Genomic DNA, 15,337 nt, shown 5'->3' with positions numbered 1-15,337 from the left:
CTGCAGGTTGTTTCACGGCCTGGTATGGAAACAGCAATGCTCAAGAATAAAATGCCAACATTAATGGTGAACTCAGCCCAGAGCATTAAAACCCTTCCCACCATTGAGCTTACCTACAAAGAGCGCATGCACAAGAAAGCAGCATCTATTGTGAATGATTCCCACTATCCGGGTAAGGCTCTTTTCTCGCTGTTGCCATCAGATAGTTGGACAGGGGCCTTCGGTCACAATCACCAGGTTAAACAACGGCTCTTACTCTCCAGCTATCAAAGTGCCGAACACTCCCGGCAACGCGGAATTGAGACCACAGCTTATGGACTCAAGACCTCTGTAACATGTACTCAGTTATATCTACCTACCTATCTATCTATCTATCTATCTGTCTGTCTATCTATCTATCTATCTATCGATCTATCTATCTATCTATCTATCCAATTATTATTATTATTATTATTAATTTTCTCTCATGTCAAACTGGTAAAACCTGAGGTACAGACATAGCCATGCACACTCATTTACCAATTACTAGGAACTTTGGGACTATTCTGGTGGTGTTTAGTATTCTGGCTTTTAGAAAACATAGAACATAGAAAACCTACAGCACAATACAGGCCCTTCGGCCCACAAAGCTGTGCCGAACATGTCCTTGCCTTAGAAATTACTAGGCTTAACCTTAGGCCTCTATTTTTCTAAGCTCCATGTACCTGTCCAGGAGACTCTTAAAAGACCCTATCACATCCGCCTCCACCACCGTCACCGGCAGACCATTCCACACACTCACCACTCTCTGTATAAAAATCTTACCCCTGACATCTCCTCTGTACCTATTTCCAAGCACCTTAAAACTGTGCCCTCACGTGCTAGCCATTTCAGCCCTGGGAAAAAAGGCCACTGACTATCAACACAATCAGTACCTTTCATCATCTTATGCATCTCTATCAGGTCACCTCTCACCCTCCGTCGCTCCAAGGTAAAAATACGGAGTTCACTCAACCTATTCTCATAAGGCATGCTCCCCAATCCAGGCAACATCCTTGTAAATCTCCTCTGCACCCTTTCTATGGTTTCCACATCCTTCCTGTAGTGAGGCAACCAGAATTGAACACAGTACTCCAAGTGTGCTCTGACCAGGATCCTATATAGCTGCAACATTACCTTTTGGCTATTAAACTCATTCCCATGATTGATGAAGGCCAATGCACTGTATGCTTTCTTAACCACAGAGTCAACCTGCACAGCAGCTTCGAGTGTCCTATGGATTTGGACCCCAAGCTCCCTCTGATGCTCCGCACTGCCAAGAGTCTTACCATTAATACTATATTCTGTCATCATATTTGACCTACCAAAATGAACCACCTCACACTTATCTGGGTTGAACTCCATCTGTCACTTCTCAGCCCAGTTTCACCTCCTATCAATGTCCCATTGTAACCTCTGACAGCCCACCACACTATCCACAACATCTCCAACTTTTGTGTCATCAGCAAATTTACTTACCCATCCCTCCACTTCCTCATCCAGGTCTTTTATAAAAATCAGGAAGAGTAAGGGTCCCGGAACAGATCCGGAACTGGCGACCGACTTCCATGCAGAATAGGACCCATCTACAACCACTCTTTGCCTTCTGTGGTCAAGCCATTTCCCCTTGGATCCCCTGCCTCCTTACTTTCTCAATAAGTCTTGCATGGGGTACTTTGTCAAACGCCTTGCTGAAATCCACATATACTACATCTACTGCTCTACTGTCATCAATGTGTTTGGTCACTTCCTCAAAAAATTCAATCAGACTCGTAAGGCACGACCTGCCTTTCACAAGGCCATGTTGACTATTGCTAATCATACTATGCCTCTCCAAATGTTCATAAATACTGCCTCTCAGGATCTTCTCCATCAACTTACCAACCACTGAAGTAAGACTCACTGGTCTATAATTTCCTGGCCAATCTCCACTCCCTTTCTTGAATAATAGAACAACATCCGCAAACAATTGTTCATCCCAGTTTGGCAAAAGAATAAATCAAGGAAGGTAGTGCACCCGTGGCTGACAAGAGAAATTAGGAATAGTATCAATTCCAAAGAAGAAGCATACAAATTAGCTAGAGAAAGTGGCTCACCTGAGGACTGGGAGAAATTCAGAGTTCAGCAGAGGAGGACAAAGGGCTTAATTAGGAAGGGGAAAAAAGATTATGAGAGAAAACTGGCAGGGAACATAAAAACGGACTGTAAAAGCTTTTCTAGATATGTAAAAAGGAAAAGACTGGTAAAGACAAATGTAGGTCCCCTGCAGACAGAAACAGGTGAATTGATTATGGGGAGCAAGGACATGGCAGACCAATTGAATAATTACTTTGGTTCTGTCTTCACTAAGGAGGACATAAATAATCTTCCAGAAATAGTAGGGGACAGAGGGTCCAGTGAGATGGAGGAACTGAGCGAAATACATGTTAGTAGGGAAGTGGTGTTAGGTAAATTGAAGGGATTGAAGGCAGATAAATCCCCAGGGCCAGATCTTCTGCATCCTAGAGTGCTTAAGGAAGTAGCCCAAGAAATAGTGGATGCATTAGTGATAATTTTTCAAAACTCGTTAGATTCTGGACTAGTTCCTGAGGATTGGAGGGTGGCTAATGTAACTCCACTTTTTAAAAAAGGAGGGAGAGAGAAACCGGGGAATTATAGACCGGTTAGCCTAACGTCGGTGGTGGGGAAACTGCTGGAGTCAGTTATCAAGGATGTGATAACAGCACATTTGGAAAGCAGTGAAATGATCAGACAAAGTCAGCATGGATTTGTGAAAGGAAAATCATGTCTGACGAATCTCATAGAATTTTTTGAGGATGTAACTAGTAGAGTGGATAGGGGAGAACCAGTGGATGTGGTATATTTGGATTTTCAAAAGGCTTTTGACAAGGTCCCACACAGGAGATTAGTGTGCAAACTTAAAGCACACGGTATTGGGGGTAATGTATTGGTGTGGGTGGAGAATTAGTTAGCAGACGGGAAGCAAAGAGTGGGAATAAACGGGACCTTTTCAGAATGGCAGGCGGTGACTAGTGGGGTACCGCAAGGCTCAGTGCTGGGACCCCAGTTGTTTACAATATATATTAATGACTTGGATGAGGGAATTAAATGCAGCATCTCCAGGTTTGCAGATGACACGAAGCTGGGTGGCAGTGTTAGCTGTGAGGAGGATGCTAAGAGGATGCAGGGTGACTTGGATAGGTTGGGTGAGTGGGCAAATTTATGGCAGATGCAATTTAATGTGGATAAATGTGAAGTTATCCACTTTGGTGGCTAAAAATAGGAAAACAGATTATTATCTGAATGGTGGCCGATTAGGAAAAGGGGAGGTGCAACGAGACTTGGGTGTCATTATGCACCAGTCATTGAAAGTGGGCATGCAGGTACAGCAGGCGGTGAAAAAGGTGAATGGTATGCTGACATTTATAGCGAGAGGATTCGAGTACAGGAGCAGGGAGGTACTACTGCAGTTGTACAAGGCCTTGGTGAGACCACACCTGGAGTATTGTGTGCAGTTTTGGTCCCCTAATCTGAGGAAAGACATCCTTGCCATAGAGGGAGTACAAAGAAGGTTCACCAGATTGATTCCTGGGATGGCAGGACTTTCATATGAAGAAAGACTGGATGAACTGGGCTTGTACTCGTTCGAATTTAGAAGATTGAGGGGGGATCTGATTGAAACATATAAGATCCTAAAGGGATTGGACAGGCTAGATGCAGGAAGATTGTTCCCGATGTTGGGGAAGTCCAGAACGAGGGGCCACAGTTTGAGGATAGAGGGGAAGCCTTTTAGGACCGAGATTAGGAAAAACTTCTTCACACAGAGAGTGGTGAATCTGTGGAATTCTCTGCCACAGGAAACAGTTGAGGCCAGTTCATTGGCTATATTTAAGAGGGAGTTAGATATGGCCCTTGTGGCTACGGGGGTCAGGGGGTATGGAGGGAAGGCTGGGACGGGGTTCTGAGTTGGATGATCAGCCATGATCATAATAAATGGCGGTGCAGGCTCGAAGGGCCGAATGGCCTACTCCTGCACCTATTTTCTATGTTTCTATGTTTCTAAACCACCAATCCTCCGGAACCTCTCCTATCCCCAATGATGATGCAAAGATAATCACCAGAGGCTCAGGAATCTCCTCCCTCCCCTCCTAAAGTAGCCTGGGGTACACCTCGTCTGGTCCCGGTAACTTATCCAACTTGATGCTTTCCAAAAGCTCCAGCCCATCCTCTTCCTTAATATCTATATGCTCAAGCTTTTCAGTCCGCTGTGTCATCCCTACAATCACCAAGATCCTTTTCCATCGTGAATACTGAAGCAAAGTAACCCATTAATTACCTCTGCTATCTCCTCCGGTTCCATACACACTTTTCCACTGTCACACTTGATTGGTCCTATTTTCACACATCTTATCCTCTTGCTCTTCACATACTTGTGGAATACTTTGGGGTTTTCCTTTATCCTGCTCGCCAAGGCCTTCTCATGGCCCCTTTTGGTTTTTCTAATTTCATTCTTATACTCCTTGCTGCTAGCCTTATAATCAGCTAGCTCTCTATCATTGCCTAGTTTTTTTTGAAGACTTACATGGATTCTACTGTGCAGCATTATTATTATTATTATTATATTTCTATTTGCACAGATTGTCTTCTTTTGCACATTTGATGTTTGCCAGTCTGTGTTTCTGTGTAGTCGGTATGTTGATGGTGGAGTTTTCTTTACTGTTGAGAGGGACCAAGGGAAGTTGGGGTTGAGGCAAAAAGCCGCCATGAGCTGGTGTAGAGGAGGAATAGACACGAAGGGCTGAATTTACTCTACAGTGAGATGAACTGTTGCCGTATAAACATTTAAATTTAACCTTTTGCCGAATAGCTACCCTGTGTCGCAAACTACATTCCGGCTTATCCCTCGACTCGATGTGATCCTCCAGATAACGTGGCGAAGTTGAGGATTGCATGGCTCTAGGGCTCGAAGTTAATATTTTCAATACATGGACTCAGTGCAAAGTATGCTGTCACTCAGTAGTATTTCACTGCAGTTTTCGCAAGTGGTGCGGTTTGAAAGAAAAATAGCCGCTTCGTTAAGAAAAAAATACAAAGAATGTACTGACGCAAACAGGTTATTGGCAATGCTGGCTGAAGGTTGAACGTCCAATGAAAGATGAGCAGAATTTGTTTGCTTATGAACTTGGGGTGATAGAGCCTGCCCTGTATCTGTGGTGTAAGTGATACGTATAGGACAAGCTGTTCGTTCTTGTTTCGCTGCGGACTATATCCCTGAGTATGTCCTTTGCGTCCTTTGCATATGAACTCGGGTTCAACCGATCAGAGTAAAAGGGTAATGAATTTATAAATACAGCTGACACCAACTTTCGCTGCTCGTGCCCCTAATAAAAGGTATTCAACACTTGCATTCAGGACACTCAATATTATTTAACCATGAGTCCTGAAGAAGCGTCTCTGCCCGAAACGTCATTACCATAAATGCTGCCTGACCTGCCGATTTCATCTAGCAGTATGTGTTTAATGTCATTTTCAGCACACGAGTGTAAAGTGGAAAGAAATAATTGTTACTCCAAACCTAATACAGCTCGAAATTTCGATGAATTTTGGCGACCTGGTAGCACAGCTGTTAATACGACGGTATAAAGTTCGGAGCATCGGATTTCGGAGTCCCGGAGTCCTTGGTAGGGAGTCTATACATCCTCACCGTGGAATGCATGGGATTTTTTTTCGGGTGCTCCGGTTTCTCCCCACAGTCCAATTTTACTGGTTAGTGAGTTAATTGATCATTGTAAATAATCCCATGATTAGGTTAGGGTTAAATCGAGAATTGCCGGGAGTTACTGTGCGGCGCAGCTCGAGGTACCGAAAGGGCCTTTTCCGCGCTGTATCTCTAAACAAATGAATACGATAAAGAGCACAATAACAACAATAATAATAATGCAATAAAACTTTATCAATGTATAAGGTGTCTTTTACACATGGATGGATTGTATGTCCATAGGGTGACGCTGGGCATAGGAGTGTATATACATAAGATGACTGACAGGAAATGATAAAGTAGTGGTGATTGGGGGTGTAGAAGGGTGGGTTAGTGGTGGAAGTGTTAATCAGTCTTACCGCTTGGAGAAAGTACCTGTTTTTGTGTCTGGTGGTCCTGGCGTGACGTAACCTCCTTCCAGATAGGAGAGGGACAAACGGTCCCTCAGCAGAGAGGGGGCGATCCTTCATTATGTTACCGGTACTTTTCGTGCATCTTTCTGAAGGTACGGTATATTCTTAGTGGCGGGTAGGGTGCTGACGGTGATGCGTTGGACAGTATTGACTACCCCTCGTGGGGCTTCCTGCCCGCCGCAGAGCAGTTTCCCTATCTAGCCGTGATGTAGCTTGTTAGGATGTTCTCTTCAAGGACGTGAGTATAGATGTGCATAGTCCAGCTCGCTTCAGCCTCCTGAGAAAGTAAAAGCGTTGGTAACATTTTCTGATTGTTTAGAATGACTCTGATGATTGAAAATGTCTATTCAGCCCATTGAATCTGCAGCATCTCTTGGTGTAATCCCAGCAGAACCCTGTCCGAACTTACTTCCTTGTAAACTGTTCACTTACACATGACACTTATCCTTGCAAACGGAACAAATGCCATACCTGCCCCTACACCTCCACCCTCACTACTATTGAAGGTCCTAAACAGTGCGTCCAGCTGAGGCGACACCACGCGTGAGTCTTTTGGGGTCATTTACTGTATCGAGTGCTCCCAGTGTGGCCTCCTGTATATCGGTGCCACGCCATAGATTGCGAGGCCGCTGGAAGGGCACCTACGCTCCTTCCGGCAGAAAAAGCGGGATCTCCCGGTAGCCAACCCACTGCCGTGACGAGTCCACTCTCACATTGGAGGAGCAACATCTTATAATCCATCTGGATAGCCTGCAGCCTGATGACATACACATCGATTTCTCCAAATTCCGGTAATTGCCCCCGCCCCCTCACCTTATCCCTCTACCTGCCCATCACTTCCCTCTGGTGCTCCTCCTCCTTCTTTTTCACCAATGCTCCTCTCCTATCACATTTCCCCTTCTACAGCAATTTATAAGACCATAAGACATGGCAGCAGAATTAAGCCATTTGGCTCATCGAGTCTGCTCCGCCATTCAATCATGGCTGATTCTTTCTTCCTCTCTTCAGCCCCACTCCTAGCCTTCTCCCTGCAAACTTTGATGCCTTGGCTAATTAAGAGCCTTTAGTCTCCGCCTTAAATACATCAATGACCCGGCTGCCTGTGGTAACAAATTCCACAAACTTACGACCCTCTGGCTGAAGGGTTTTCTATGCATTTCTGTTTTAAAAGGAGGCCCCTCAGAGTAGAGGCTGTGCCCTCTTGTTCTGGACTCCCCCACCATGGGGAACATCCTTTTCACATTCACTCTGTCTAGGCTTTTCAACATTTGAATGAGATCCCCCCTCATCCTTCTGAATACCAGCGAGTACAGACCCAGAGCCATCAAACGTTGCTCGTATGATAATCCTTTCATTCCTGGAATCATGCTTGTGAACCTCCTCTGAGCCCTCTCCAATGCCAGCACATCTTTTCTTAGATAAAGAGCCTAAAACTGTTCATGATACTCAAGGTGAGGTCTCACCAGTGTCTTATAAAGCCTCAGCATCACATCCTTGCTCTAGTATTCTAGAACCCTTGAAACGAATGTTGGCATTGCATTTCACGAAGAAATCTGCAAACGCTGGAAATGCAAGCAACACACATAAGAGTTGCCGGTGAACGCAGCAACGGAGGGTCTCGACCCGAAATGTCGACTGTACCTCTTCCTAGAGATGCTGCCTGGCCTGCTGCGTTCACCAGCAACTTTTATGTGTGTTGCCTAACTTTGCATTTGCCTACCTCGCCACCGACTCTACCTGGAAGTTAGCCTTTAGGTTGTTCTCCCAAGTTCCTTTGATCTCAGATTTTTCGATATTCTCCCTGTTTAAAAAATAGTCCGTCCATTGATTTCTACTCCAAAAGCGCAGGTTCATGCATTTTCCAGCACTGTATTTCATTTGCCATTATTTTGCCCATTAACCTAATCCAGGTCCTTTGCTGACTATCTCTTTCCTCAACACTACCTGCCCCTCAATTAGCCTTTGTATCATCTGCAAACTTGGCAACAAAGCCATTCATTCCTTCATCAAAGTCATTGGTATGGAGCATAAAAAGAAGCGATTCCGACTGCTGCGGGACACCACTAGTCATTGGCAGCCAACCAGAAAAGGATCCTTCAGTTTCCACTCACTGCTTCTTACCAACCAGCCAATGTTCTAACTAGGCCAGTAGTTTGCCTGTAATACCATGGACTCTTAACTTGGTGAGCAGCCTCATGTGTGGCACCTTGATAAAGGCTTTCTGAAAGTCCAAATATACAACATCCACTGCATCCTCTTAATCTATCCTACTCGTAATCTCCTCAAAGAATTCCATCAAGTTCGTCAGGTCTGGTTTCCCTTAAGGACACCACGCTGATTTTGTCCTCTGTCACCAAGTACTCCATAGCCTCATGCTTAAAAATAACTCCAACATATTCTCAACTACTGAGGTCAGGCTAAGTGGCCTATAATTTCTTTTCTACTGCCTCTCTCCTTTCTTAAAGAGCGGAGTGACATTCCTCACAACAGTATTTCTTTCACCAATCGACTTCCCCGCTCTTCACTTCACCACCACCCTAACTCACAGATTCACTTATCCACTATCTTGGACTTCTGCTCACCGCCCCCCCCCCCCGCCGACCTTTTTACACTGACGTCTGAGCTCTTTATTCTAGTCAGGCAGAGGTGTCTGGACCCGAAGCGTCGACTATTTACTCTTTTCCATAATTGCCGCCTGTCTCGCTGAGTTCCTCCAGTATTTTCTGTATTACTTTGATTTCCAGTATCTGCAGATTTTCTCTTGCTTATGATTCGACTCTTACACATGTCTGACATTTCCACGCACCCCCGGCATTCCCACCAATTATAAATACTATGCAGAGTTTACAGTAAGCAATTCATCTAATAGGCAGCGTCCCTTTGCAATTTGGACGGAAACTGGCGCATTCCAGGGAAACTCGGGCAGTCACAGCGGGAACGTGAAAATTTCAGACAGATAACATCCTAATCCAGGATTTATCCTAGGTTATTGTGAGGTAGCGCGGTAACTGCTATGTCCCCATGCCGCCGAATCTCTGTTTATATGACGTTCAGTGTTGGCGCTGTACGAGTTAGAATCATGGACTCTAAGATTTGCTAGGCTACAAGTTTGTCCAAGTTCACAACGGGATCTAAATGAATCAGGAAAGTGGGCCTGTTCGGACGAATGTGAAGTTTTGCAATTTGGTTAGTTAAACCAGCGCAGGATTTACACAGTAAAGGTTGCGTTTTTCAGAGTATAATAGAACAGGGTGTAAAGGTAAATACTTCTCCGAAAAGAGGCAACACAACTGCAGAGGGTGGCGGAGCTGGTGCTGCGCCCGCATTGAATGCCGGAGTTGTGAGGTCGGGTTAGAGAAGGACACGTCGTTGGTGAAAAGCTCATTGCAATATTGTATGCGGTTCTGGTTACCATTCTATTCAGTTCGAGACGACGCAGAAAAGATTCACGAGGATTTTACTCAGGCTGGGGGATTTCGAGAAGGGTCTCGAAAGGCTGCAACTTTTCTTCTCTGGACTGCAAGAGGCTGAGGGCGACTTTACAGAGGTATATCAAATCACTGTGGTGGGAGGTGAGAACATAGTATTTTTTACCTGAGTAAGCGAGGCACACACACACACACACACACACACACACACACACACGCACACACGCACGCACACACGCACACACACACACAGACACACACACACACACTCACACACACACACACACACACACACACACACACCACTGAGGATTGCAGTGAAACAGTTTATACTCGGCCCTCAGCGAAACAAACTCAAGGCCACATCCATCTGGCTTTGACTGGGTGCGGGTCATGGTTCAGTCCAGATGGAAAACACACAGAGAATTCTGCAATCTGATGTTTGAAAATAAATCCAAGTCCAAAGGCCACTCGGGTTTTTAAGGGTGAAACCACCAAAGGCTCATAGAGAAAATACAATGTTATCGAGAGCTTTGACAAATGCTGATTTATTTGGGGCGGCACAGAATGAAAGGTTTAACATGATAACATCCAGTTTGTTTCAGTATCATGGACAGATAAGGGGCTCCGTGCCGGCCAGCGCTACCTAATTTTACAATATTCCTACCTCGGTTCCCCATACATTCTGGTTATCATTTTCTTACAGAGTCTGCCACTTCCTTTCACAGTACCAGCGATTTACAGTTTGTTTTGCTGTTACAGCATCCAGGGAAAAGCCGGGAACGGACACAACTTTGCTGACTACGTTACTTTTGCCACACTTCTATAAGAGGCTCTCATTCCCTTGATATTGTCATTTCGATATACACTTGATGGCCATTTTATTTAGGCATCAACAGAGTGTCTGTTCCTTGTCACTGTCGCTGGACGTGTCTTGTTTTTCGCACCATTGTCTGTAAACGCTGGGGCCTGCTGTGCGTGAATATCCCAGGAGATCAGAATTTTCTAAAATATTGAAAGCACCCTATCTGACACCAACATCCATTACAAAGTCAAAGTCACTTAGATCGCATTTCTTCCCCACTCTGCTGTCATATCCAAATAGCAATCGAACCTGTTCACCATGTCTCGATACTTTTGTTGCTTAGATGCTTACAAAAAGCAGCAGGTTTAGAGGTGTACCTAATAAAGTAGCCACTGAGTGTAGATTCACAAAATCTCGTCTCCCTCCGCTTTAAAGTGAAACGAAGGAGTTTTATTTTCATGACTAAAACTGTTGAATACCAGAAGCGGCTTGAGCGTAACTCCTTAAGTGGCAGATGGAGTTCAACCCAGATAAGTGTGAGGTAATTCATTTTGGTAGGTCAAATTTGATGGCAGAATATAGCATTAATGGTAAGACTCTTGGCACTGTGGAGGATCAGAGGGATCTTGGGGTTCCAGTCCACAGAACACTCAAAGCTGCTGTGCAGGTTGACTCTGTGGTTAAGAAAGCATACGGTGCATTAGACTTCATCGATCGTGGGATTGAGTTTAAGAGCTGAGAGGTAATGTTGCAGCTATATAGGACACTGGTCAGACCCCACTTGGAGTACTGTGCTCAGTTCTGGTCGCCTCACTACAGGATGGATGTAGAAGCTGCAGAAAGGGTGCAGAGGAGATATACAAGGATGTTGCCTGGATTGGGGAGCATGCCTTACGAAAACAGGTGGCGTGAACTCGGCCTTTTCTCCCTGGAGCGACGGAGGATGAGAGGTGACCTGATAGAGGCGTACAAGATAATGAGAGGATTGATTGTGTGGATAGTCAGAGGCTTTTTTTTCCAGAGCTGAAGTGGCTAGCACGAGAGGGCATAGTTTTAAGGTGCTTGGAAGTAGGTACAGAGGAGATGTCAGGGTGTAAGTTTTTTGCGCAGAGAGTGGTGAGTGCGTGGAATGGGCAGCCGGGGCGACGGTGGAGGAGGCGGATACAATGGGGTCTTTTAAGAGACTCCTGGATGGATACATGGAGCTTAGAAAACTAGAGGGCTATGGGTAAGCCTAGGTAGTTCTAAGGTCAGGACATGTTCGACACAGCTTTGTGCTGTAGGGTTTCTATGTTTCTATGTTAACGTCAAGACTGCATTTGATTGACTGTAAGAAAGAGGCGCTCCGAGGAAACTGACGAAAGGTGATCATCAAAGCGAAAGTCATGCCTTACCGAGACTTCCCGGAGGAGCATCACCTTGTCGTGGTGCAGTGGTCTGCGAGTTCCTGTATTCAGGGGGCACTGCCGTATGGATTTAGCCATCTAGCACTTAACTCCCAGTCGTGTTACCTAATGAAGAGGTTCCAGACAGCGAGCGATCAAGCCAAGAGCAGGTGGATCGGCAGCGAGGGTGGAGGAAGGCTGCAGGAGTGAAGGGTTCCCAGTCATCTTGCAACACTTGCCAGCGGACCCCGAGGCCGATCTGTCAAGGGCAGTGTGGTGGTTGTCGGTGTATCAGACTCCTCACGTTAAACAAAGTCACGCAAAGCGTTCTTCAATAGGGAATCCACCCTAACATCAGAATGTGTGCATTCCGAATCAGTATCTCCAGCCAGGTGAGGAACCAGCAATGAGCCCTTTAGGAGAGTCATTCGCGACTCGATTCATCGTACTACTACTACTACTATTATGACCACTACTTTCTAATACTACTTCTATTACTACTGCTACTACTACGTCTACTAGTAATACTCTTACTTCTACTACTAATACTACTACTATTATTACTACTGCAACTACTACTGCTACCCTTACGACTATTATTACCACGAATACTACTACTACTAATACTTCTACTACTATTATTAATTATCCCATTATTATTACTACTACCAATTCCATTACTATTATTCATTTACTGCTATTACTACGTCCACTATTACTAATACTACTGAAACCGTTATTTCCTGGGCGTCTCCACAGACGCGGATCGTTAGCCCCTCGCTGACAGCCACTGGACTCAGCTATGAGAAAACCACTCAAGTCAGACTCTTTATGTCAAACCATAGAAACCATAGAAACTACAGCACAGAAACAGGCCTTTTGGCCCTTCTTGGCTGTGCCGAACCATTTTCTGCCTAGTCCCACTGACCTGCACACGGACCATATCCCTCCATACACCTCCCATCCATGTATCTGTCCAATTTATTCTTAAATGTTAAAAAAGAACCCGCATTTACCACCTCGTCTGGCAGCTCATTCCATACTCCCACCACTCTCTGTGTGAAGAAGCTCCCCCTAATGTTCCCTTTAAACTTTCCCCCCCTCACCCTTAACCCATGTCCTCTGTTTTTTTTCTCCCCTTGCCTCAGTGGAAAAAGCCTGCTTTCATTCACTCTATCTATACCCATCTTATTTTTATATACCTCTATCAAATCTCCCCTCATTCTTCTACGCTCCAGGGAATAAGGTCCTAACCTACTCAACCTTTCTCTGTAACTCAGTTTCTCAAGTCCCGGCAATATCCTTGTAAACCTTCTCTGCACTCTTTCAACCTTATTTATATCCTTCCTGTAATTTGGTGACCAAAACTGAACACAATACTCCAGATTCGGCCTCACCAATGCCTTATGCAACCTCATCATAACATTCCAGCTCTTATACTCAATACTTTGATTAATAAAGGCCAATGTACCAAAAGCTCTCTTTGCGACCCTATCTATTGTGACGCCACTTTTAAGGAATTTTGTACCTGTATTCCAAGATCCCTCTGTTCTACTGCATTCCTCAGTGCCTTACCATTAACCCTGTATGTTCTACGTTGGTTTGTCAGTCCAACGTGCAATATCTCACACTTGTCTGTATTAAACTCCATCTGCCATTTTTCAGCCCATTTTTCCAGCTGGTCCAAGTCCCTCTGCAGGCTCTGAAAACCTTCCTCACTGTCTACTACACCTCCAATCTTTGTATCATCAGCAAATTTGCTGATCCAATTTACCACATTATCATCCAGATCATTGATATAGATGACAAATAACAATGGACCCAGCACTGACCCCTGTGGCACACCACTAGTCACAGGCCTCCACTCGGAGAAGCAATTTTCTACTACCACTCTTTGGCTTCTTCCATTGAGCTAATGTCTAATTCAATTTACCACCTCTCCATGTATACCTAGCGACTGAATTTTCCTAACTAACCTCGCATGCGGGACCTTGTCAAAGGCCTTACTGAAGTCCATGTAGACAATATCCACTGCCTTCCCTTCATCCACTTTCCTGGTAACCTCCTCAAAAAACTCCAATAGATTGGTCAAACATGACCTACCAAGCACAAAGCCATGTTGACGCTCCCTAATAAGTCCCTGTCTATCCAAATGCTTGTAGATTCTGTCTCTTAGTACTCCCTCCAATAACTTGCCTACTACCGACTTTAAACTTACTGGCCTATAATTTCCCGGATTACTTTTCTATCCTTTTTTAAACAACGGAACAACATGAGCCACTCTCCAATCCTCCTGAGCTGCTCTCCAATCTCCAATGTCCAGTGTAGATATAACCAGGGTCTCACCAAACCCGGGGTTTGAGATGTCTCTCATCTTGTGGGTCCATGAGACCGTAAGACCATAAACCATTAGAGCAGAATTAGGCCATTCAGCCCATCAAGTGTGCTCTTCCATTCCATCATGACTGATCGCGGATCCCACTCAATCCCACACACCTGCCTTCTCGCTATATCCTTTGATGCCCCGACCGATCCGGAAGCGATCAACTTCTGCCGTAAATATACGCATGGACATGTCCTCCACCGCAGCCTGTGCCAGAGCATTCCACAGAGTTACTACTCTCTGGCTAAAGCAACCAAAAAAAGTCCTCCTTACCTCCGTTCTAAAGGGTGGACCCTCAATTTTGAGATTGTGCCCTCTAGTTCTGGATACCTCCGCCATAGGAAACATCCTCTTCACATCAATCCTATCAAGTCCTTTCAACATTCGGTAGGTTTCAGTGAGACTCCCCCCGCCCCGCCGGCATTTTTCTAAATTCCAGTGTGTACAGTCATAAAGCTGCCAAACTTTCCTCGCATGTTAACCCCTTCATTCCCGGAACCATCCTCGTGAACCTCCTCTGAACTCTCTTCCATGAAAACACATGCTTTCTGAGACATGGGGCCCAATCCTGTTGACAATACTCTAAGTGCGGCCTGACTAGTACCTTATAAAGGCTCAGCATTATCTCCTTGCTTTTATATTCTATTCCCCTTGAAATAAATGCCAACGTTGCATTCGCCTTCTTTACCACAGACTCAGCCTGTAAGTTAATCGGGGAGTCTTCAGCTAGTCCATTTTAGGGGTTGTTATTGCGGGGAAAGATTTGGTGCCACATTGCAACCAATGCGGTGACCACTAATGAAAAGAAAAATTGGAGAATCCTGCCTTTTATACGCTGAGAATTTATGAACCCAGAAACCCACTGACACCGGATATAAAGTGTATAAGAAAGAACAGCGTTTCCATTGGTCAGTCCCTTCGGGAAGCTTTGCATTCTTAACCAGCTAATGGAGAGCGTGTAGGGTGGAGACTGTGGTGGGAAGGACATTCCCGATACGTGTCCTGCCCTGCTGACCTCTGACCTTCCAGTTAATTGGGATAGGGTTTCATTTACGCTTCTGCCAGAGAGAGGCGCTGCTGCGGGTGATGTTCAAGGATCAGGCATGGATCTTGCGCACAGAGACCAAGGTGAGGAGGAGAGAGCAAG

Source organism: Mobula hypostoma, chromosome 5 (assembly GCF_963921235.1).
Source record: "Mobula hypostoma chromosome 5, sMobHyp1.1, whole genome shotgun sequence".
Taxonomy (NCBI): Eukaryota; Metazoa; Chordata; class Chondrichthyes; order Myliobatiformes; family Myliobatidae; genus Mobula; species Mobula hypostoma.
Note: the sequence above shows the minus strand (reverse complement) of the source record.